Genomic DNA, 24,789 nt, shown 5'->3' with positions numbered 1-24,789 from the left:
GGCAGAGGGGCAGCAAGGCTAACGCTCGGTTCTGGGAAAGGCCTTGCTGTGTTTGAGAAGCAGAGAGGAGGCCCGTGTTGCCTACCGTCAGGGACAAGGGGAAGAACAGCAGGAGCCGGGGAAGGAGCCAGGTCACATGGGCCTGGGCGCCCACAGGAAGGAGTCCGGGTCTGTTCTAAGAACAAAGCAACGGGAAGCAGCATGAGTATTTTAAGGAACTAATGGCAGTGTCTGCTTTGGAGCCTGCAAAGACCACTCCGGATGCCGCACGGACAAGGGGCTATGAGGGCCGGGGGCGGGGGGAGAGCAGTCAGGAGGCTGATAGAGTGCAGACACTGCAGCAGTCGGGGAGAGAGCGCAGACCTGGACCATGGTGGTGACAGGGAAATGGGGCAGTCCAGTGACTGAATATGAGGCTGGGAGGCAGGGAGGATGGGAAGCTGATGCCAGGATTGGGCCTCAACACCTGGGTGGAGGTGGTGCTGTTCCCTGACCTGGGGAAGAATGAAGGCAAAGGGAGGGAAGTCAGGAGGCACTTGCGACCATAGGGAGAAAGCGTGGTCTCTTTTCCTGAAGACACCCCTTCACGCAGGAGACAATGACCTCGGGCTCCCACCCCCACCCCAGTGCGACTTGCCTAAATATTCCCCTTTCCTTCCTATGTTCTTTTCATGCTTGTGTGTGTTCCCTCACTCACCGGTTTGCTGTGCATGCACTTTGCTTTTTCTGCATCCCTATATTCCTACCCCCCATCCCCTTGTCCGGGCCCAGAAGTGATAGTGATGAGTGGCAGTTCTGATCACAGAGTTGAGTCCTGAGAGCCCACCCACTGTGCCCTCCCCTACAGTCAGCACCCCCATTAAGGCTCGAGTCACACCACACCCCTGTGGGTGGGCACGGCACCTCGCCGACTCATCTTCACACCTATGCATTAAGTTGGACCTACTTCCATGATTTCCCCAGATACCAGCCCCTCCCCAAGACAAGGCGCTGCTCCCCCTTATCGGGGACCCTTCGCTAAGCTAATCACTCTTCCTCTAACCAGAGCCACCTTTCTCATTTCTCTGTCTCCTCCTCCAAACACATTCTCCTCCTCACTTCACCCAATGCATTATTCTGAATTCATGGTTACACTTTACTATCTTCCACTAAAGGTTCACTCATTCAGTCACTTTTTGTAAATCACTCCTTTGCTGAGGACCTACCACACGCAGACACTGATGGGGAAACAACAATGCAGCACGGTGGGCCCGGATTCCTCACACCCCCACCCGCACCCCCACCCCCATCCCGTCACGGGCAGTGGGCAGTGGGCTCCGGCCCAGCAGCTCCCGCACCGGCCACTTCCCACCCCCCCCCCACCCGGAGCAGGGCCTGCAGACCTGTGTCCCTCCTAGGACCCCATGGGCACCTCCCTGCAGCTTACCTGCTCTCCCAGTTCTCTGTACCCTGCCCCTGAACAAGCCGGGGGGCCCGAATCCTCTGGGTGTTGGATGGGCGAAGGGGGGTGGCCTAGGTAGTCTGGAAAAGCATATTCTATTAGTTCGATGACCTAAACTGTAATCATACAATCAGACTCACCAGTCTGTCCTAAACTGTAGCCCTGTTGCCCTTTATGTGGCATTTGGCACTTCCTCCTTGAAACCCCCTGATCCCTTGGCCCTGGGGACGCTGTGCTGTGTGGCCTTCTCCCAGCCCTGACCACACTTCTGCGGGGCTCCCTGCGGGACTCCCCTGAGATTAGGTCAGCCTCTGTCCCTCATTCTTGCCAAACTCCCACCTCTCCTCACGGGAAAGGCCGCCACATCCCAACTGGACTTCTTTCCAAATGTGGGTGGGGGTCCCTCCTTCCTCACGTCCTGGGGCGTCATCTGAGCCTTACGGTTTTCTCGCCCTCTCCCTTCCCAACCATCCTATCTTCTCACATACACGGGGAGAAGGAGAGTCCAGGGGCCCGGCCAGCAGAGCCATGTGGCAATGTGGAGATGCAGCCAAGAGACAATGGCTGAGAGGTTGAGATCGGGCTTGGAATCAGAAGCCTTGCCCAGCCCCACCCTCCATGGCCCACGGGTGCTCTGGGGAAAGGGGAGAGCCCTGAGACCTCCCTACATAGGATACACAACAGACATGCCGAGGTGGATTCAGAGACCTTGGCTTGACCTTTTGGCAACTTTTAGCTACTAAAGGCCAACATCATTCTAGCCGTGCCTCATCTCTCACACGAGCTCATGCACAGCTGCCTCTGGGCCAGGTCACATCTCCAAAGCTGAGTGACACACTGCCCACTGCCTCAGAGCCGGGAGAGGCTGGAGCTGGGGCAGGAGTCAATGTTCTGCAAGGGGCAGACGGAGCAATCCCGTCCTGACCAGCTCTGGCCCGGGCCCAGGGAGAAAGCGGATGGGACCAGGGGTGGCCCTCTCATCTCAGCCCTGTACTGGGGCAGTATAACCTAGAAGCTTCCTGAGGTCTGCTACTCCAGGTGTACCCCAGATGCCCAGTGCACACATGGGTGGGCATCCTTGAGTCGTACTCACAGAACGCTCTAGCCCCTCACACAACCCTGGACGTCGGGTTCTTGGGATCAGGACAGCAGAAGAGGGAGAGAAGGAAGGGAGCCCGGGGTGGGGCGGGGGGGCAAGAGGAAGAGAAAGAATTTGAAAGAATGACTTTCCCCCCAACAACTGAGCCAGTCAACTCTACAAGGGCTTAAGGGATCAGCGAGCCAAGGATATCACAGCTTTTAAAAAACAGTGACACTCATCAAACCAAATCTCATGCCGAAACATCAGTAAATAAAAAAGTGTACAGAGGAACTGTTTTGGGGGAAACAAGGCCTGTTTGGGTTTCCTGTGATCTCTACCCCTCTGGCAACTTTTTTGGGTCATCTTAGGGGTTCCACGGTTTGCTCTCTTGAGATAATAATGTTAACACTACCACTCACACACACTAGTCCTTAGCAGTTTGTAGGCTTACACACGGCATCACACGCAGTCCTCACACCAACCCTGTGGCAATATTGCCATCGTCAGCCTTCTGATGGAGGACGTACTCGGGGCCCGAGCTCTCAAGCAACTTGCTGCAGATCGCACAGCTAACACGTGGCGGAGCAGAACAGCACTCTAGGCTTCCTGACTCCAAGTCCAGTGCTCTTTGCTCTGTGTCATGGCTACAGGGAAATGCACCACATTTCACCCGACACCGAGACGGAGGTCTGGGTGAGAAGCAGCCTAGAGACCAGCTCTGGAATCAGACCGCAGGGTTCACGTCCTTCTGCATCCACTTACCTGCGTCATCTCTTCCTCATCTAGAAAATAGGACAATAATAGTACCTGCCTCTAAGGCTTGGGGTTAGGATTAAATGTGTTCGTTCATGTAAATTACCAGCACACAGTGCCTGACGTATAAATAAGCACTTAATATCCACGCATGTCCATCCTTCACCCCTAGTCAGCATTTATTCAGTGCCTGCTGTGTGCAGAGGCCCGTGCCTCATTCTGCAGTGGGGGAGGACCCCAAGTTACCAGACAGTTCCCATCCCCCAGACAGCTGAGTCCAGGTGGGGACCATGCCTACATATGAAGTACAACAACCAAATGCCCTAAGAGTGTGCCCTAGAGCATGATAAAGATGCTGGCTTGGACACCTTCCCCCAGAGAAACAGACCTCTGTTTGGGGAGCCTACGTGTAGCAATATCTTAGCCTACCCTATAACGTACTTCCGAATTGGGATCTCTCAGTAGTAGCTAGAAGTCTGCTTGTTAAGCAAGCTTCTGGGCTAGATTCCATAGTGGATTACCACGTGAGACACACAGACCTGGACCATTGGGCCAGCTCCTAGACCATTCCTCTTCCTCCCCACTAGCCGCTCCTCATTGCCCCATCGCTCAGAGGACCCAGGCTGGTGCTGGACCTTTCTCTTCTCTCCAGACTCGTTTTCCTTGTGAGCTCATCTTGGCTCCTGCCATAGAGGCCATCCGAAGCTGACAGCACCCCAATTTCTATCCTCAATCTAGACCTCTCCTCATTCCAAGTGCCTGGTCCACACCTCCCTGTTCGTTCACCAGACACCTCGGTAGTAACACAGCCAACCCCACCCAACCTGCTCCTCCCACGGCCTTCCTCCACCTCAGGAAAATGGCGCCACCAATCACCCTACCGCTTGGGCCAAAACTTTGGAGTCACCCTTGGCTCTTCTCACTCTGCACCCCACAACACAGATCCTCCCAGATCTTCTTTCAAACATCTCAAACTGCTGCTCCCTACTTTCAGCACAGCTACTCTGCTCTAAGTCAGCATCCTCTCCCACTGGAAACAGCATTAATCTCTTAGCGGGCCTCCTGCCTCTGCCCTTCCCCGTAGAGCTCAGTCACACCCCAGAAGCCAGAGCCATCTGTTCAAAAACAGAAGTCAGATATTCCACTCCTCAGCTCCAGTGGCCCCATCTCTCAGGGTTACAGCCAGTGTTCTTCGTGTCCTGCACCATCTGGCCTCTCCTCATTTTCTAGCACTCTCCTCCTGTGCACACATTCCAGCCACACTGGCCTCGCTCCTTCTTAACCAGTGCGAGAGCCTTTCCTTGCTGTCTGTCCCCCTGATGCCAGAATGGCTTGTTCCCACACTTCAGGTATCCGCTCAAACGCTATCTCACAAGGGAGGCCTTCACCAACTGCCCCACGTGGAAACACCACCTCCCTGACGCCACACCCCCTCCCGAGGCATTTTTCTCCAAAGCGCTCACCACCGTCAGGCACCCTATAGGTTTCCTTCTTTACCCCCGAACTTCCCCAGCCAGAAAACAAGCTCCGCGGGGGCAGAGGCGTTTCTTTTGTTTACCGAGGCCCTGACGCTGGACAGTGCATGTGATAGGTACACCATAGATACTGACGGAGAGTAGCTGATACTGAACGGCTCCCTTACCAAAAGCTTCATTTCCCGCCCATCCTGTCGCCCAGTGCCTAAACCTTCTCATCTCAACCCTTTCTAGGTCCTGAGATGCCACCAGTTCCAGCTAGATGGGGCAAAGCTGGCTAATAACGCTGGCTGACTTGGGGAGGAAGAGTCAGGGTCAGGAGGGGAGGGTCCAGCCAGATGGGGCTGGAAAAGCTGAGTTTGAGCCCCACTCCTTACCCCTACGAAAGTGAACTAGCCCCTGGGGACGTGTCACAGGGGGAGCCAGGTACCGGGGAAGGAGAGGAAGATGCCGAGAAGGATTTTTAAAGGTAGACAGGCCAACTTTTCAATCAGCGTGTTTGGGGCCCTCACCCAGGTGCCTCACAAGATGCTAGAGAGCTGACACATTTGCCAGGGTTGCTTTTCTGGAGGCTTCATCACGCGGACAGGTAACAGAGTTTGAGGCCAGGTTTTCCTTTTCAGCTCATTCTCTTGTTTTCAGTATCTATTTCAAACCTTTCTCTTCTCCACAAACCTTGACCACGCCCCTCCACACGCCCGGGGCCTGGCCCCCTCTCACCCAGAAACTTCACTTCCTACTGCACAGAAAAAAATAGAAGTCTTCAGACCAGAACGACCTCCACTTCCTGACATCAGTCCTGCGTGTCTCCCTGCAGGGGCCGGGGGGGGGGGGGGGGCCCCCCCCCCCCCCCCCCGGGCCTGTTAGGGGGGCCCCCAGATCTGGCCCCCCCCCCCCCCTGCCCTGAACCCCTGCCTTCTCGGGGGGGGGGGGGGGAATGGACTTGACATCCATTGTCTCCCACCCCACCTTCTTCATCGCCAACTTCTCCCGGTCAGCTGGCTCCTTCCATCAGCGCTCACACAGGTCTCTCCAGAGAGCAAAGCAACACTAAAAATCCACACGCCCCTATTTCTCAAAAGTTCGAGCTCTCTCCTTCCTTCACAGCCAAACTTCTTCATTCACCCTCACCCTCGCCCAGTGGAGTGATCGTCTCCACTGGCCTCTCTTCAATCCAATCCTCAGCCCACTCCAGCCGGGCTCACATCCTCACCAAGCCACCCAAAGCAGCGACGGCTGGGTCACTAATGCCAATGGTCCGTTTTCAGTCTTCATCTTACCTGGCTTCTCAGCAATGTCTGACATTGTTGCCCCCCAAGCCCTCCTCCAAACACACACTCTCCCTTCCGATTCCCTGAAACCACACTGCCCAACACCAGAGACAATGTATGAACTAACAGCTCCCAACCGTCTCTCTCCCCCCACCCTGGACTTCCTCTGCATCTAGACACATCCAGGCTGCCTATGCAGTGCCTCCTTCTGACTGTCTTGCAGGCACTCCAAAGCCAACACATCCCCTCTCCCAAGTTGCTCTCTCTCCAGAGCTCCCTTGTGGTGAAGACCCACTCTTTATGTTCCTTGGCATCATCCGGCCAATGCCTTCCCTCCCCCTCCCCATCCTATCAGTCACAGAGGCCCCCTGAGTGTACCTGATGGGTGCGTTCCATCTCCTTCTCTCCACCACCCTCACAACCAACACCCTGATTCAAGCCTCCACCCCTGTCAGCTGGGCCCACCGCACAGCCTCCTACAACTAGTCTCCCTCACCCACTCGCTCCTCCAGAGCATTTTTCACACAGAGCCTAACTGAGCTTCTGAAAACACCAAGCTGCGTCACTCACACAATCCTTTTACGGCCTCCCAATCCTCTTAATGTCCCCAAGCCCTAACACATGCTGCAGCGGTCCTGCCCACATCCCCAGTGTCATCTGGGAGCCCCCTTCCCCCCCCCCCCCTCCCTCCTCCCTGGCCCCCCTGTCATTCTTCCCCCCCCCCCCAACCCCCGCCCCCCCCCCCCCCCCCCCGGCAGGGCCTTCACCCCGCTGCTCTCCCTCTCCCTCTGCTCAAGCCGCGGTCTCTGCCGGAAACAGCCTGTCCGCCCTCGCCTCCCTCTCACTGAGCCAAACGCCCCCTGAGGCCCAGCTGAAGCATCTCATACTCAGCTAAGCCTTCACAAGCCTCCTCGGCCAGGTTCGGTCCCCTCTTCCTCCTCGTATGCTATTCATCACACTGTGCTTCTCCTTCATAGCACAGACTGTGATTGCAATTCGTTTTTTTATGTAATTATCAGTTCAATATGAATCTGCACCAGCAAACAGAAGGCAGGGCTGGGGCCGGGTCTTTTCCGGGTGCTGGCAGAGCAAACGCTCAGATAGCTGAGTGAATGAAGAGCTACCGCTTTGGGCGCCTACAATGTGCTAGAAACTTACATGGGTTGTTCCCACTTTGCACAGCAACCCAATGAGGTATGGGCACTAGTCTTATTATTCGCGTTCCCATTCTACCGATTGGGATTATAGAAACGTATTCGAGGGGCCACGGGTGGTAAGTGCTGCCTTAATCTCAGGCTGGTCTCCTCTCAAAGCCACTACACCACGCTTCCCTCAGCGCCCGACACAAGGTAGGAGCTCAACCAAGAGGGACAGATGGAGTACCCACTATGTCATGTCTTTGGTCCTCACAGTCACCCTTGAGGCCTACAAAGAATTACAATTGGGGCGCCTGGGTGGCTCAGTTGGTTAAGCGACTGCCTTCGGCTCAGGTCATGATCCTGGAGTCCCAGGATCAAGTCCCGCATCGGGCTCCCTGCTCGGCAGAGAGTCTGCTTCTCCCTCTGCCCCTCCCCCCTCTCATGTGCTCTCTCTCATTCTCTCTCTCTGAAATAAATAAATAAATAAATAAATAAATAAATAAATAAATAAATAAATAAATAAGAATTACAATTGCCCTCTTCCAAATGAGGGAAGAAAATGGAGTCTAGGGGTTCAAAAGGTCACCAGCGGTAGGTGGCCATGCTGGGCTGGTCCTAGGTCTCCTGGCTTCTAACTAGAGTGATTTTCTCCCGGCATAATCACAGCTAGGCACGGATGGGTGAAATTATGCAGGGAAGCCATGCAGAAAAGAGGTAACATAGCAGGCCTGAGACTGCCATCCTTAGAAAGTTCTGCTTCCAAGGATGGCCCTTGGTTAACCTCTTGGAGGGTGGATTTATGGCAGGTTCTCCTAACTGATTCAGGTGGTGCACTGTGCCCAAACTGTTTTTGCAAACAATTGTTGCAAACAATGTTGCAAACAATTGTTGAGTACCTGTTTTTCTTCGGGAGGTCTGGAATTTTGGTTTAAGTTAGGCAGAGGATGCCTACAGGACAAGTCCTCAATACAAACCCTGGACACTGAGTCTCTAATGAGCTTTCCTGGTAGACAACATTTCACACATTGTCACAATTCATTGCTGGAGGAATTACATGACCCTCTGTGACGTCTCTGGTGGGGAGGACTCTTGGAGCTTGTGCCTGGCTTCCTCCGGACTTCGCCCCGTGTGCCTTTTTCCTTTGCTGATTTTGCTTTATATCCTTCCACTGTAACAAATCGTAGCTGTATGACTATATGCTGAATCCTGTGAGTCCTCAGAGAATATCATGGAACCTGGTTATGGTCTTGGGGAAGCATTCCTAACAAGAGATGACGTTGAGTTTTCTTTGAAAAGGGTGAGGGGCATGAATTAGTCGATTAAAACAGGAGGCATTCAAGGCAGAAGAAATGACGTGAACAAAGTTGGAAACAGACAAGTCAGACGGTTTGACATAGCCAAGCAGAGCTGACATCGAAAGAATCAAGCATCACGCCTGCAGGTGGAAGAGATGAGCGCTAGAGAAGTCGCACTTGTTGGAACGATCCAGCATCAGTGAAGTGAACCACTTGAAGTCACACATATGGAATTACTGCCAAGGAAGGATTAAAGAATTTAGTGTCTGGCTGTCCACAGCTAACATCCACAGCATCGGACATTTCTCAGAAAGGTCTCCAGAAGTGCCACCGAGCAGTTGAAGAAACATCCCAAATTATTGGCTTTTCAAATAAACAACCTCAATGTGAGGAAGTCAGTCTGCTCCAGAATAATCTACTTCCCATCCATGAAGGGCAGCTATTCACTCCCTCCTTTGTCCCTTTGAAATGCCTCTGCCCACAGTCCAATATCCCTCCCATCCCTCCTGTCCACTTCTCCTCACTCCTCAGGAGGGATTCCTGGAATAACCCCACCCAACTGTTGAATCACTTCTTTTATTCTGCAACTCCTTAGCATGGAAGCCTTCACTTTATGTTAACTTATTTGCCTTTAACCCAGGGAAGCAACGTCCATTTTCCCAGGTTGTATCATAGGTATCTGAGATGGCCCTATCTACCTAAGAGGCCCAGCCTCTTCCTCAGAATCTTAATGTCATGAAGGCAAAAGAGGGACTTTCGTGACTGTTTGGCTTCACTCCACCCGCTTGCCTCCACCCTCCAGCATCGAGGGCCCCTCTACCAGAGGGCTCAGCACGCAGCCTGGCTATTCCAAGCTACCCCCATCCCACCCCCGCCCGGTAGGGGAGCACGGAAAGGGCTCTGGCTGGCAGCTTTGCACCCAGCCAGCTTCACTCCACATCCTGCTCTGGTGGCATAGCTGGATCCCACTAAAGGAATGGCTCTGCTCCTGGTAATCAGGCCAGTGCCTGTATTTTGCTTTCCAAATCCTTCCTATCTCTTCTGCTGGGTGCCTGATTCACCTCCCTACCCAGCACTCTTTTCCCTCCAAAGCGGCAGCTGCTCTGCCCACAGATTATTCTAAAGACTGGAATCCTGCCCCTGAAACCTACTCCCGGGGGCTGGGCCTCCCTTATCTGCTGCTGTCTGCCCTCTGCCTGCCAAGGGCTTGTCCCAGCTTCTCCCCGCCATGCCCTGCCCTGTCCCAGCTCACCTGCCCCCCCACCCCGCCCCCAAGACTGAGGTCTGCCTGGTGTAGAGATTGCAAAGTGACAGCACCAGGCTAGTATAAATGATGGTCTGCCCCAGCACTTGGCAGTTCTTTTGTTTGTCTGTTTTTAACTTAAATTTGAATGCCTTTAGGCTAGACACACATTTTGCGCCTCCCCAGAGACCCCACAACTCCCTACTGCTATCACACGCATGGAAGAAGAAAACCAACTTTACTGAGTACCCACCAGACACCAGGTTCTGGGTACATATTGGCCCATTAATCCTTCCACTAACCTCAAGTGAGCGACATTACTATCTCCGTGGAAGCACTGAGGTTCCTGGAAGTTGGGCAACTTGCCCAGATCATACAACTACAATCAGCAAGCCATAAATTCAGATTCGGACCCAGACCTCCCAGCTTCTGAAAAGTCCACACTATTTCCCCTATGCATTACGGGCGGCCCCTCTGCAGCTGGCAGGAGGGGAAACGGGAGGAGGGCAGGGCAGCACGTGAATGCACAATTAAGGTAGTCCAGGAAAGAGGTCGCCTGGATGGGAACTCAAGTAGCAGCCATGGTGCCCAGAACCGGCTGGAGGAGACAGGCCAGATGTTATGGTGGGAGAACCGTGGTGTCTGCACGGGTTAGGGAGAACTCAGAACTTCCTTGTCTTCAGATGACTTGGGTCAGGTGTCTAAGGGGCTCCTGAAATATCATGGTGAAGGTTTTGTGTGTCACAAATCAAACTGGCCGGGAAGAGAGCTGGGGGAGAGACAGAATCCTTTCCTTAAGGGTGTTGGTTTAAGCCTTGGGAGGTCAGGAGGGCTCTAGGGAGAGGAGCGCTGGGGATAGAGGGCCAGCCTGAGGACAAAGCCTGGGCTTCATACCAGACTTGCAGGGCAGGAGGAGGATGAGAAGCTTGAGGTCAAGGAAGGGAGCGTCAGTGGGGACAGTGGGGCACCCTCCAAGGAGATGGGCAACAGCTGCAGAGCAGGCTGGCGACTGAGGATTACCAGGCCCCAGAAACCCTCGCGCAATCTGAGCAGCAGGGCAGGTGCATGGCACTGAGTGAGGAATACAGCGTAAGTGCAAGTGCTCACTGCTCTTTCCAGAAGCTTCTCAGTGAAAGGGAGAGAAGAGGGGATGCAGAAACATGGGGTTTTCCTGTTTAACAGAGGCTGAGCTAGTGGGGTAGAGGAAGGAGTCAGTGGTCAGGGAACAGTGGAGGTAACCTGTCAGAGGGAGGAAAGCGCTGAATCAGGGGTGTAAGGTGGAGAAGGTGTTCTCCCGTGGGTCAGGAGAGTAACTTTTCCCTGAGAGAAAATAGACCATGGGGGAAATCCCAGGGATGTTCTGAACTGGTGAGCAGAGAAGCCTGTGGAGTGCGTGTCCAGCCATGAGGCATGGGGAGCTGCTGAAAGTGAGATGGGTCCCCCTTCCCTGCTCACACCCCCTGGGGAGGGGCGCTCCCCGGGGCTCCGTGATTCAACGCGGGGTCCACAGACCCTGCAGGTACATGCAGACATCCCCTGCCCTCGCTGCCACCTGATCTTAGCATGCACCACCATCTGCCTCCTAATAACAATATGCAGACTCATCACTGTCGCTGCAAATGGATTTTGAATTTTTCTGTCAGGACTGATGAGTATTTTCACTTTTATTTCCTCTCTGGTCCTCTAGCCCACTTCCTCACAAGACAGGGCCTGCCGGGGGCCACATGGATCCACAGCTGTCTGACCTTCCAAATAAAGCTTTTCTCTGGGCCAAGCAACAAACTCAGTGGAGCCTAACCCTGGCCTCAGCCGTGGCAGGAACCCTCCAACCCTGGGGATCACTTCTGCCCCTGTGACCTGTTCTTTCCCCCAACACACACACACACACACACACAGACACCCACACAGCTCTGCTTCAGTGATGACTCCTGCCCCAGAGGAGCCTCAGTAAAAGCCACCATCTGGGCAGAAAAAGCTCTTGAGAGATTGGGTCTGCCCCTGCTCCCCCCTTCCCTCGGTCAATTAGCTCTAGAAGACCCCGGATCAGCGCTGAAGGTGTCAGGCAGCCTTTAATGAATGCCTTTCTGGTTCCCTCCTGCTCCTCCAACCCAGAATCCTGACTTCCTCTAGCTGAAGTAACTGAAGAGCACGGGACGTAGAGCCCAAAGACTTGGGCTGGGGTCCTGGAAGGTCCCTACATTCTGTGAGATCTTTCCAGTCACTTCTGAGCCCTAGCTTGCAGCCAGCTAAGTGGAAGGAACAGCACCTGCCTCTCCCAGGGAGGGAGGGAGAGGTTAACCAGGTAAGAAAGGCTATTTTCAAATTGCCCAGCGCACTTCTGATTTCTGGGATCTAAGCAAGTCCTGCCGGCAGCTCAGCCTCTCTAGAGCCCCGCCTGGCACCTGTCCCCCAGCCATCAGCCCCTAGCAGTCTCCGAGCCCAAGGGAGACGCATCTCAAATGAATTCGACACAGACATCTGTTTAGGCCTACTCTATGCCAGACTCCAGGATACCAACAAGAATAGACACAGGTCTTGCCCCCAGCTCACTCAGCTGGGCAGAGCTAACAGCGGGTGTGTTGGTTCGCGCGGTGGCCAGGGCAGAGTCTCCAGAACCTGCTCCATGTCGGTGGGAATAGACCAGACATGCGTCATCAGAGTCCAGGCTGAGGAGGAAGTGGGCAGATTTAGCTTCCAGGGTGGGGGCCTAGAAGCAGACACCTGGCCCAGCACCAGAGCCTAAAGGGTTACTACAGGCAGCGCTTCGCCCTCACCATCTGGGAGATGTGGACAATAATCCTGCTTTGGCCTGACTTCCTAGGATCTCATGGAGGACAAAATGAGAACAGCAATGAGAAAACGCTTCAAAAAGTAAAGAGTTTTATAAACATGGACTTATTTTTCTTCAGGGTCCTCTGCAGTGAAGCTGAGATAATCACAGAAGGTCTGTTTGTCTAAAATGCTGGCGAGCTCTTCCCATGGGTAGCCTAACGGGACTGACTCAGAGGCACCCAGCTCCCTCACTCTGCACATCATACCCCACTGAAATATCCCACTTACTGCACTTGGTACTGTCATGGATGGGGCCTCCTCTCCTTTCTCTATTCTTCCCACTGCCCTGCCACCCAGGGCCAATGAGTACTCAGGTGATGGCTTGCTGACAGATGGACACACTGCCCATCCTACTCCCATTGCCTCAGACCTCAACCCAGAGGACCTAAGAAAATCACCTCCTCCATTACCGCCCCTCCAGCAGGATATCCAGAGGCTAGCTCGGATAGGAGACTTTCTTCTGCTTCTGTCTAGGACAGGGGGAGGGAGATTCCAGGATCTGAGTGCCTGCCTACCCATTCCACAGAGTTCAAAACAAAACAATAACAAAACCAAGAAAGAGTCTACAGGGGCTGGATATTTTCTGCTTCCACCTCACACCCATCTGTCCTGCGGCAATGTCTGTCCTGTGCAAACTGGAGTAGAACTGGGGGGAGGAGTATTCAGATGATGCGGTTTTCACAACGGTCAGCAGTGCTAACAGCCTTTCATGGCCCATGTGAGAAGGGCAGAGCGGCCGGCAGCACTCTGGATTTGGGGGGTCCTCCCCGGCCTTTCCCGGCCTAAAACTCCCTCACACGGACTGAACCAGTTCTATTCCCGTAAGTACTTCAGTGTCTTTGCATTTTGTCTTCCAGAGCCCTTTTAAAATGCAAATGCCCCTGGGGGAAGAAACCGTATTCCACTGGCCCCAGCCACACAGCACTTGTGCCCAATAAATATTTACAGAATTAAATTGGTTACTAGATGCCTGTCCTCACAGCACACGGGTGGGAGCCCAGGGCTGAGAAGGGTGGGGCTGCAGTGACAGCCTGGGCAGGGAGCCACGCCTCCTTCCACCCTTCACCGCTCGCCCAGAGCAGCCCCTCCAGCCACAGCGAGATAACTTGAGTTAGGAGAAAGTAAATCTGAAATAGCCAAATATGGAAACTCTGCTGGAGGGAGCAGAACGAGCCGAGAAAGCCGGCAGCGGCGGAGCGGCGCAGCGGAGTGAACCACAAGAGCGTGGCCCCAGGATTCACTGAAAAGTCTCCGAACCGCCAAACCCCTGCCGGGCAGGACCAAGGGGAAGGCAATCTGGCCTAGAAAACCCAGATCCCACCAATTCTCTGCGTGTCCCTGCGCAACTCACTCCACCTCCCTGAACCTTGGTTTCCTCCAAGACCCCTCTGGGCTCAGCTTAGGGTGTGTGTGCACGCAGTGTTGTGTTTGTCTCGTGTTGTGTAGTGTTTCTAAATGAGCACGCTCAGTCGAACAGTTTGTGGAGGTTTCCATTCATCCCAATATTCCAGTTTCATTCCGGAGGGCTCTCTCTGGTCGGAGAAGTCCTGCAGAAGTGGCGGCGGTGCCTAAGGGTTCGGAGGGAGAGCCTAGGGTTTGCAGTGTGTGTGTGTCCCTCGCTCTCCTGAACTCTCCCACCCCCTCCTGCTTCCCCCAACCTGAACCTGGTCCCTCCAATCTACAGCCGCGCTCTGGACCAGCTCCCCAGCTCCGGACCCCCAGTTGCGTCCACATCGCACCCTTCCCCTGCTAAGAAAACCCGCTCCGAGCCGCGGAGCCCAGCTGTCTCCTGCACCCCACCCCCCCACCGCACCCCCTCGCCCGCAGCAGCGGCCACCTGCCGGGCGGGCTGCCCGGGCCTCGGCCGCACTGGTCGGAGCGCTGGTAGCGGGACTCGCTGAACGCGAGCGGGGCGGGAGGGGCAGGTGGCCAGGCCCGGGGCCCCAGCAATCCGGCGCCGGGCGCGGGGAGGAGGCTGAGGGGCTCGTGCCGCTGCGGCGCTTTCGGTTTCAAAGCAAACGGGACGGGCCGAAAAGCGCTCCTCGGTCCCCTCACTCCAGCCCTACAGCTGCGGGGCTGGTCGCTGCTGCCACCGCCGGGGCGGCGACTTGCGGGACTCACGTGTGGCTCCGCGCGTGTTGTCCGCCGGCGCGGGTCCGCAGGCGCGCGGCTACTCCAGGCAGGGGCCGGCGGCGAGGCGGGGGCGAAGCTCTCAGCCCCCGAGCCCTGCGAGCCGAGCCGGGCTGGGGGAAGAAGTAGGGCGGGCCCGGGACCCGGGAGGGGCGGGGCCTGGGGCGGGGCCCGCGAGCGGTCTGGGCGAGGGGCGCAGGCCCGGGGGAAGGGCGGAGGCGCGGGAAGGTGATCGGCAGGGCGCTGAGAGGGCAGTTACCGAGCCATTAGAAGTCTAACCCACCCTCACTAGAATCACAAGGACTTACAAATAAAAAGCTTCTCAGATTTTCCTCAAGTGCCTTTGAACTGTATACATCTTACCCTTCAACTTGGCACAACCAAGCTCAGCCTACCCTTTTTCATGCTTTGACCCCCAATCAGTCCTTCTTGATCTTCCTTAGCCGTAGCGCAAATTTGCCAGCCCTCCTCCTTGCTGCTGGTCTAGCAATCGCTTGGAGGTGTCGAGGTTGCCCTTGAAGCAAGGGCTTCCCAAACATCTCTTTGGATTTTCTTTTTTTTAAAGATTATTTATTTATTTATTTATTTGCGAGAGAGAGAGAGAGAATGAGACAGAGAGCATGAGAGGGAGGAAGGTCAGAGGGAGAAGCAGACTCCCTGCCGAGCAGGGAGCCCGATGCGGGACTCGATGCGGGACTCGATGCGGGACTCGATGCGGGACTCGATCCCGGGACTCGATCCCGGGACTCCAGGATCATGACCTGAGCCGAAGGCAGTCGCTTAACCAACTGAGCCACCCAGGTGCCCCTCTTTGGATTTTCTAAATAACCTTGTGAAGTAGGCCTGGTCCTCCTCATTTTATCTACGAGCTATTTGAGGTCCAGAGAAGTGACCTGAAGTGAAGTGCCAGAAGCTGCGCTCTAGCTACAGCTTGAACCCGCCTCTCCCGACTCCTAAACACAGGACTCTTTCTTACAATACCTCTCTCCATGAGCATCTGCTCTGAATGGTATTTGTAGTCTATATCAATCTCCTCTGTGGGGGCACCTGGGTGGCTCGGTAGGTTAAGCATCTGCCTTCGGCTCAGGTCATGATCCCAAGGTCCTGCGATCGAACCCCACATCGGGCTCCCTGCTCAGTGGGGAGCCTGCTTCTCCCTCTGCCTGCCGCTCCCCCTGCTTGTGTTCTCTCTCTTTCTCTGACAAATAAATAAATAAAATCTCTTAAAAAATAGATTTATATATATAAATCTCCTCTGTGAAGGTTGATGGAGCATGAAGAGCATGGCTTTGGAATGAAATAGACCACAACTCCAATTCTAGCTTCCTCACTTTCAGTTAGGCAAATCTGGGACTGCCTTGAGTTTTAATTACTCATCAGTAAAAGGGGAGAATTAGTGAAATGCACAACCCAGATATGCATAGGAGCCAGGCGGGAAACAGACATACATACTCCGAGCTCCTGACACTGTCACTGACTGTAATTCAATGGTCTCTCCCCCCTTCTCCTCCCCATCAACTGAATAAAGCAAACAATTTGTCCCTAGAATCATATCAGAGTTTTAAATATAATGAAATCAGATTCTGGGATAGATAGTGAATCTTTAATTGTGGGAAGTGGGGGCTGCATGACTTCAGGGCTAGGAATCTAAGTCGGGAGGTAAAGGAATTTTCGACAGGTACTAGTTGGAACTAAAGGACATGTTCCCAGCTCCTCATGTTGATTGCAGAATCCTGGGCAAGGTGTCTGGGAGAATAGAGAAGACAGACCCTAGGAATAAACCAGTCTGATGGAAGAGATACGATTCCTTTCCTTGAGAATCTTGAAGATGGATGGGAAGGACAGGATGTAAATGTACATATAAAACCAATATTAAGTACTTGCTGATGATAGCTAACATTTATTGTCTTATCATATGCCAGGTACTGTGCTCAGTGTTTTATTCATATTAACCCATTTAATCATCAGCCCTATTTTATAGATGAGAAAACTTGTCTCTTGAACAATTTGCCCCAAATTGCAAAATTCTTAGTTTGGGAAAGATGGGATTTCAACCTGGGAAGTCTGCTTCTGGCACTATTAGCCATCACACCACCGTGCCCCTCAAAGAAATGGTTGGTGTAAATTCAAACAAAACAAGAAGGAGACAAATTTTAGCAATTTTAGTGTTCTGAAAATATTTGCAATGTTATGAACAGAACCCAGTCTTCAAACTAAGTTCATCTATAAAAATAAAGGCAAACTCGAGTATACACTAAATTTTTACACAAAAGGGCTCAATTTTTTATCTGTCTCTTATAAACACCCTAACTTATCCTCAAACTTTAAAAAGACATGGCTTTCAGCTGTTTCATTTGCTGGATAAATTAATAGGGTAAGAGATTGCAGCCCTGGCGGTCAATGGAAAGATTGTGCTGATGCAGCGGGAAGGGCGCCACCTACTGGAAAAGTAGATGGATGTATTCCCTTCCTCGTGCTGCCCTTCTGTGACAAGACTGATCAATATAGGCAGTTAGAGCACAGTAAAAGGTCATATCTTCCATCACCTAGAAGTCAGTGAGCTCAAACAAAAAGCAAAAATATTCTTCTTGGCCTTAGATTGCACTAACTTCCACTGTAAGTCACAGTGGAAAGTCTTTGCCTGTAATGGAACAACACATGGAAAGTATGATATAACAGCAAAACCTCTGGGTGCTGAGCACATAGAATGCTCACTTGCTCACTAAGTATGTCCTGCATTGAGGCAATAAATGAATGAATATCTGTGGGTTTTCTGTATTTAAATTTTTGACCCAGTGACATGTGGTCCCTTTGCTTTCATCAAAGAACCTTTAACCCAGCTCTGCCTGTCAGTGGGCTGACCACCACAAGAAGAGAGACAAAGGAGTGCTGGAGGCAGGGAGCTTTTCCCATGACAGGTGTAATTAAAAAAAAAAAAGACTCATTTTTCCAAAGACTCTTTTTCCAAAGGTATATCCATTGTCTGGGAGTACCACGGTTTATTTATCCATTTACATGATCAAGGACAGGTTGGTTGTTTCCAATTATGAATTGGAATTAATTGGCAATTATGAATAAGGCTGCTATCAATCTGTATGCAGGTTTTGGTGGGATATACATCTCCATATAGTCTGTATTTGTTCCAGAGGATCCCTCACTTGATATACACGTTCTGCCCTCTCCTTCTCTGTTCATGGTTTGTGTGATCATCAGCCTTTTTGTTGGAGAAATTAGATTTTTATTGTTTTAAAATTAGGCCTGCTGTCTTCACTGTATGCTTGGCTAAATGCAGATTTTGTCCATTTTGACAGTTCCTTTAATAAGGTTCACACATGCAATTCCCATCAGTGCTTGGAAAAACATTTTAACATGTTAACTCTGCATAGTCACTGTAAGGCATTAAAAATATTTTTAAGGTTATTACTTAGCTTTAGGAACAATGAAGTAAGATCATGGGCTTGATTGGCACAATCTGGTTTTGTGAGACTTTGTAATTGGTCAGTAACAAGGAAACCATTTATTCAGTCTTTCTTTCTTTCTTTCTTTCTTTCTTTCTTTCTTTCTTTCTTTCTTTCTTTCTTTCTTCTTTCTTTCTTTTCTTGAGAATAGAGCCTACTCTATATGGAGAGATTTTATTTATTTTGTTAAAGATTTATTTATTTATTTTAGGAAGAGAGAGAGAGAGAGAGGAGGGGGAGGGGCAGAGGGAGAGAAACTCAAGCAGACCCTGCACTGAGCAAGGAGCCCGATCTCAGGATCCTGAGATCACGACCCTGAGATCACAACCTGAGCTGAAACCAAGAGTCGGATGCTTAACTGACTGAGCCACCCAGGCGCCCCTATATGGAGAGATTTTAAACAATGCTCTTACAACCTTGATTAGCCACATCCTCTGTTTCACAGAAAACAGGACAGAAGCATTAAGAAGGAAAGGCCTAAGCCAGGAAAGGGCTTATCCTGGGAAAAGCGGACAAAGTTCAAATGTCTTTGACTCTAACACCGTAGTCTATGATCTTGCCCCTCTATCCTGAGAAACCACGTACAATTCTCAGCAGGCACAACGAGGGCCTCTCATTATGGTTCACAATCCTGGGGCTGCTGCATCCATTGCCCACACTTTGGTTACATATTTTTTCCCTCTTTTAAACATATTTACTGTTATACTTTCAATACCACAAAATTCACCCAATCAATGAATTTTAGTAAATTCAGTTATGCAACCATAACCACAATAAAATTTTAGAACAAAACCATCACCCCATGTGTCATTTTATAGTCCATCCCTACTCGCAGTCCTGGACTCGGGCAAGAGCAGATCTGCTTTCTGTTTCTATAGTTTTGCATTTTCTGAAAAATTTATATAAATAACTACACAGTATTTTGTGTCAATTGGCATAATGCTTTTGAGGTTCATTCAATTTGTTGCATATATCAATAGTTTCTCCCTTTTTATTGCTGATTAGTATGCCATTGTATGGATACTCCCCATTTTGTTTATCTATTCACCAGCTGATAGACATCTGGATTATTTCCAGTATTGGGTTATTATGAATAATGCTGCCATGAACATTAAAATACAAGTTTTGTATGGACATACACTTTCAATTCTCTTTAGGTAGGTACCTAGGAGTAAAATACCTGAGTCGTGTTGTACGTGAACGTTTAATCTGTTGGAAATTGCCAGTTTTCCAAAATGGCTGTATCACTGCATAATATTACATTTCTACAAGCCATATGAGAGGTTTCCAGTTTCTCCACAACCCTGGCAATGGTTGGTATTGCCAGTCTTTTTAATAGTAGCCATTCTAGTGGGTGTTACAGGTGCCTTGTTGTGGCTTTACTTTGTGTTTCCCTTATGACTAATGATGTGACATCTTTCCTGTAGTCCCTTGTCATTTGTCATTTGCATGACTTCTCTATCCAAATTTCCTACCCATTCTAATTGTTTCCTGTTGTTTTTGTCCTCTTATTATTGACTTGTAAGAGTTCTTATTACTGGATTCTTAAGAGTTCATTATATGTTCTGGATACAAATCTTTTATCAGATAATACATCTGTAAATGTTTTTCCCTTGTCAATAACTTGCCTTATTTTCTTGGGGCACCTGGGTGGCTCAGTCGTTAAGCGTCTGCCTTCGGCTCGGGTCATGGTCCCAGGGTCCTGGGATCGAGCCCCATATCGGGCTCCCTGCTCGGCGGGAAGCCTGCTTCTCCCTCTCCCACTCCCCCTGCTTGTGTTCCCTCTCTCGCTGTGTCTCTCTCTGTCAAATAAATAAATAAAATCTTTAAAAAAAAAAAAAAAAAAAAAAAAAAAAAAAAACTTGCCTTATTTTCTTAGTTGCATCTTTTGAAAAGATGTTTTTATATTTTGAAGAAATCCAAATTATCAATTTTTTTTCTGTTATTTATCATTCTTTTGATGATGTATTTTATTCTAGGAATTTATAGTTTCAGTTCTGACACCTAGGCCTATGATCCATTTCTAGTTCATTTTTGTGCACAGTGTGAAATAAGAATGAAGGGTTTTTTTGTTCGGGGGGTGGTTCTTTTTGGCATACAGATATCCTACCCTTTCTGCCACTGAACTACCCTAGCACATTCGTTGAAAGTGAATTAACCATTTATGTGTGAGTGTACATCTGGACTCTATTCTGTTCCACTGATCTATATGTCCATCTTTACACCCTTTATAACAATCAGTTAGTGCAAATCCCCAGTTGTTTTTTTTTTTAAGATTTTATTTATTTGAGAGAGAGAGAGAGAGAGCATGAGTGGGGGGGAAGGGCAGAGGGAGAGAGAGAGGGAGAGAGATCTCCAGCAGACTCCCCCCTGAGCAGGGAGCCTGATGCGGGTCTTGATCCTAGGACCCCGGGATCATGACCTGAGCAGAAGGCAGACGCTTAACCCACTGAGCCAGCCAGGTGCCCTTGGTTTTGTTCTTTTTCAAAATTGTTTTGGTTAGTCTAAGTTTCAGGTTGGCATTTGTTTTCATAAATAAAGTTTTATTGACGTGCAGCCATGTCTGTTAATTTATATATTTTCTATAGCTGTTTTGAACTACATGGGTAGAGATGAATAGTTGCAATAGGTGTGGACTGTAAAGCCTAAAATATTCACGGTCTGTCCATTCATAGAAAAGTTTGCTAACCCCTGGTCTAGGTCCTTAGCATTACTATGTAAATTTTGGAAATAGCCTGTCAGTTTGTACAAAACAAGCTGTTAAGATTTTGATAGAGATTGGGTTGAATCTATAAATGAATTTGAAGAGAATTACCATCTTAACATATTAAGTCTCCCAATCCATAAACATGGTATATCCCTCCCATTTATTTAAAAGGCCTTCTTTAATCTGCCTCAGCAATATTTTATAGATTTCAGGGAACTGGTCTTTCACATTTTTGTTAAATTTATTACTATTTTATTCTTTTTGATAGTATTATGAATAAAATTGTTTTCTTAATTCCATTTTCAGATAATTCATTGCTACTATATATTCAATTGATTTTAGATTGATCTTGTATCATGTGACCTTCTTAAACTCACTTATTATTCCAGCAGGTTTTTGGAGGTTCATTAGTATTTTTTACATGCAAGATGATGTCATCCACAAATAAAGACAATTTTTGTTCTTCCTTTCCTATCTGTAAGCCTTTATTTTTCTCACCTTTTTGCTTTGCTAGAATGTCCAGTAAAATGTTGAAGTTGTGAGAACAGACACCATTCCCTTGGTTCCAATCCTTGGAAAAAGCATTCAGTTCAGTATGACATTACTTATGGGCTTCGTATGGATGCCCTTTGTCAGGTTGAGGAAGTTCTCTTATATTTCTAGTTTTCTGAGAGGTTTTTTTTATCCTGAATGGGTGTAGATTTTGTCAAATGTCTTTTCAGTCATGTCTACTGATATGACTCTCTTTTCCTTTTATTAATGTGATATACAGCAATGATTCTCAGCAGAGGGTGATTTTGCTCCCTGGGGAACATTTGGTAATGGCTGGAGACATTTATGATTGTCAAACTGGGGTTGGGGGAGAGGATGCTACTGGCACCTGGTGGATAGAGGCTGAGGATTCTGCTATGAATCGTACAATGCATAACAAAGAATTATCTAGCCCAAAATGTCAATAGTGCCGACGCTGAGAAACCCTGCACTATTGACAGAAATAAATCAACTGTCAACTATTTTTTTTTTTTAATTTGAGAGAGAGAGTGAGAGAGAGAGCACAAGACAGGGGAGGGTCAGAGGGAGAAGCAGACTCCCTGCTGAGCAGGGAGCCTGATGCGGGACTCTATCCCAGGACTCCGGGACCACGACCCAAGCCGAAGGTAGATGCTTAACCAACTGAGCCACCCAGGCGCCCTATTCTGTCAACTATTGACAGAAAGAAATCAACCTTAACTGATTTCTGACTGTTAAACCAAACTTGCATTCCTGGGATAAACACCACTGGGTTATGTTGTACAATTCTTTTTGGGATGCTGCTGGTATCTTCCTAAGGATTTTTGCTTCTCTGTTCACTGGAGATATTACTCTGAAGTTTTCTTATCTTCATTTGGCTTTGAATCAGAGTAGTAATGCTCTTATGGAATGAGTAGGAAAGTGTTCTTTCTTCCTGTATTTTCCGAGTTTGTGTAGGTTTGGTATTATTTATTTAAGGATTTGATAGAATTCACCAGTAAAGCTATCTGGGACAAGACTTCTCTGTGTGTGAAGATTTTAAGTTACAAATTCAGTTTCTTGATTCAGATTTTCTATTTCTATTTGAGACAGTTTTGGTAAGAATTTGTCCATTTCATAAACAACTCCCAATTTGTTGGCATAAAGTACTCAATAATATTCCTTTACAAATTCTTTCCATTTCTGTAGGTTACACAATGATGACCCCTCTTCCAGTCTAGATTTTGGTAACTTATGCACTTTTTATTCTTGATCTAAAAAATTTTCTAATAAATTTTCAATTTTGTTGATCTTTTTGAGAAGCTACTACTGGTTTCAGAGATTTTTCTCTATTGTTTTCCTGCTATTTATTTTTCAACTATGATCTTTATTTCTTCTCTTCTGCTTGAGTTTACTTTTTTTGCCCCTAGCTTTTGAAGAAGAAAGCTTAGATGATTTAAATCTAATATATTTAAAGCTAGAAATTTCCTTCTAGGCACAACTTCACAGCATCCAATAGATTTTTATATATTGTGTTCTTATTTTCAGTTCAAGATATTTTCTAATTTGTTGTAATTTATTTTCCGACCCATAGCTTATTTAGAAATTTTTATTATTAGAAATTATTAGAAATAATTATTAGAAATAATTTCCAAATATTTGGGGATTTTGCTGATTTATGTTGCTGATTTCTAATTCCATTGTATTCAGAGGACATCATAGCTCCAGAAGATTTGAATCCTTTTCCACTTATTAAAACTTGTTTATGGCACAGAATATGGTCTATCTTGGAAACATTTCATGTGTATTCTGTTGTTGGGTGGAATGATCTATGAATTTCAGTTAGAGGTAAAGGTGATTGATAGTGTTGTTCAAGTCTTCTATATTCTTACTCATTTTTGCTTTTCATGTTCTATTAATTTTTGAGACACGGGTATTGAAATCACAGACTTTAATGGTGGATTTGCCTACTTGCAGCTCTCATGGGGATCCTCTTGATGATTTGGCACCTTTATCATTATTAAATGACCATCTGTGTCTTTGATAATGTTTTTTGCTTTGAAATCTTTGACATTTATCTAGTCACTTCAATTTTCTTTTGTTAAGATAGTACACATCTGGGCGCCTGGGTGGCTCAGTTGGTTAAGTGACTGCCTTCGGCTCAGGTCATGATCCTGGAGTCCCTGGATTGAGTCCCGCATCGGGCTCCCTGCTCGGCAGGGAGTCTGCTTCTCACTCTCCCACTCCCCGTTTGTGATCCCTCTCTCGCTGTGTCTTTCTCTGTCAAATAAATAAATAAAATCTTAAAAAAAAAAAATAGTATACATCTATTGTATTGGTTTTCTACTGCTGCATAATGAGTACCACCCCCAAATCTAGCAGCTCAAAACAACACTTATTAATTCAGTTTCTGTAGTAAGAAATCAGGGCACAGCTTGGCTGAGTTCTCTGCTTCACGGTCTCTCATCAGCTGCAATGCAACCAGAGAATGTGATACAGTCTACTAACAGGACCGAAATCACAATCTTTTAACCTAACCACAGAAGTGACGTCATCACCCTTGCCATATCCTACTGGTCAGAAACAAATCACTACACCCAGCCCACACACAAGGGCATGAATACCAGGCAGCAGCAATCTTTGGGGTGCTGCTCCTATCTCTGCCTCTAACCTGAGGTTATTATGTATGGGGCACTTCTGAGAATGTTTCCCTGTGCTTTTGCTTTCGTGGAATTGAGAGGTTCCTCAATTGTTAGGTTTTGTCATAAACCTGTTTCCTGCTGGTGGCACCTGCCTTGGCTTTCCTGCACCGTTAGGGGCTATTTCGATTTTTGTTGTTGTCATGTCAGTAAGATTTTGGAAGGGAAGAAAAATAAACTGAGGCTCATGATGTGAAGTTAACTTGTTGAATGGGGTTGGAAAAGAGTCACCATAGTACAAGGACTCCTTTGCATATATAAGCGAAGTGACAAGCCCCTCAATGACTGTTCTCAAACTCTGTTTTGGAAAAGCAACAACATACGAACAAAACGGTCTTAGGAATAAAGGCCTCTTGAAGCCAAACCCTATCAATCATGAAAGCTGTTCTGGGAAGTATGCTAGATGACTCAAGAGATAACTTTTGTTGTGATATTATTCAAGATCTCCTTAGTTATGGTAACTGTACCCTGTATGTTTAAATACAATTAAACAATACAGAATAAAAATGTAACCTTTCTTAAAATAATCCAGAGGAAAAAGACATTATATAAAGCATTATGGGAGGTTAACCTTTATGCCATTTACATTGAGAAGACTGCTCCTACATCTCTCTAGTTCACATTCCCAGCCTCTTTTCCTTAAGAGACTCTGCTCACCCAAATTCCAGTTTTAGGATTCTAAAGTTTAAGTTACCACATTGTAAATACCCATTCCCTTATTAATAAACCATAATCTAGCCACACGGCCTTTTAGATACAAACTCACACATCCAGGA

At 48.8% G+C, this 24,789-nt stretch overlaps 1 protein-coding gene across 3 annotated transcripts in view; it reads right to left on the bottom strand.

Moving 5' to 3' along the window:
• TRAF5 (TNF receptor associated factor 5) overlaps positions 1-14,765 on the bottom strand; it is a 47,310-nt gene extending 32,545 nt beyond the window's left edge. For 2 of the 3 annotated variants that reach the window (XM_035010486.1, XM_035010488.1), the window contains exons 1-2: positions 14,652-14,765; positions 1,427-1,521 (exon numbers count right to left, since the gene is read on the bottom strand). The gene's annotated coding sequence lies outside the window, so the exon portion shown is untranslated. The remainder of the gene's footprint in view (positions 1-1,426; positions 1,522-14,651) is intronic. The other variant, XM_035010487.1, reaches the window with a different exon arrangement.
• Between the last annotated feature and the right edge of the window lie 10,024 nt (positions 14,766-24,789).

This window comes from Mirounga leonina, unplaced genomic scaffold, assembly GCF_011800145.1.
Source record: "Mirounga leonina isolate KUSES-001 unplaced genomic scaffold, KU_Mleo_1.0 Mir_154, whole genome shotgun sequence".
NCBI lineage: Eukaryota > Metazoa > Chordata > Mammalia > Carnivora > Phocidae > Mirounga > Mirounga leonina.
The sequence above is the reverse complement of the archived record's forward strand: the minus strand, read 5'-3'. Positions and strand labels throughout refer to the sequence as shown.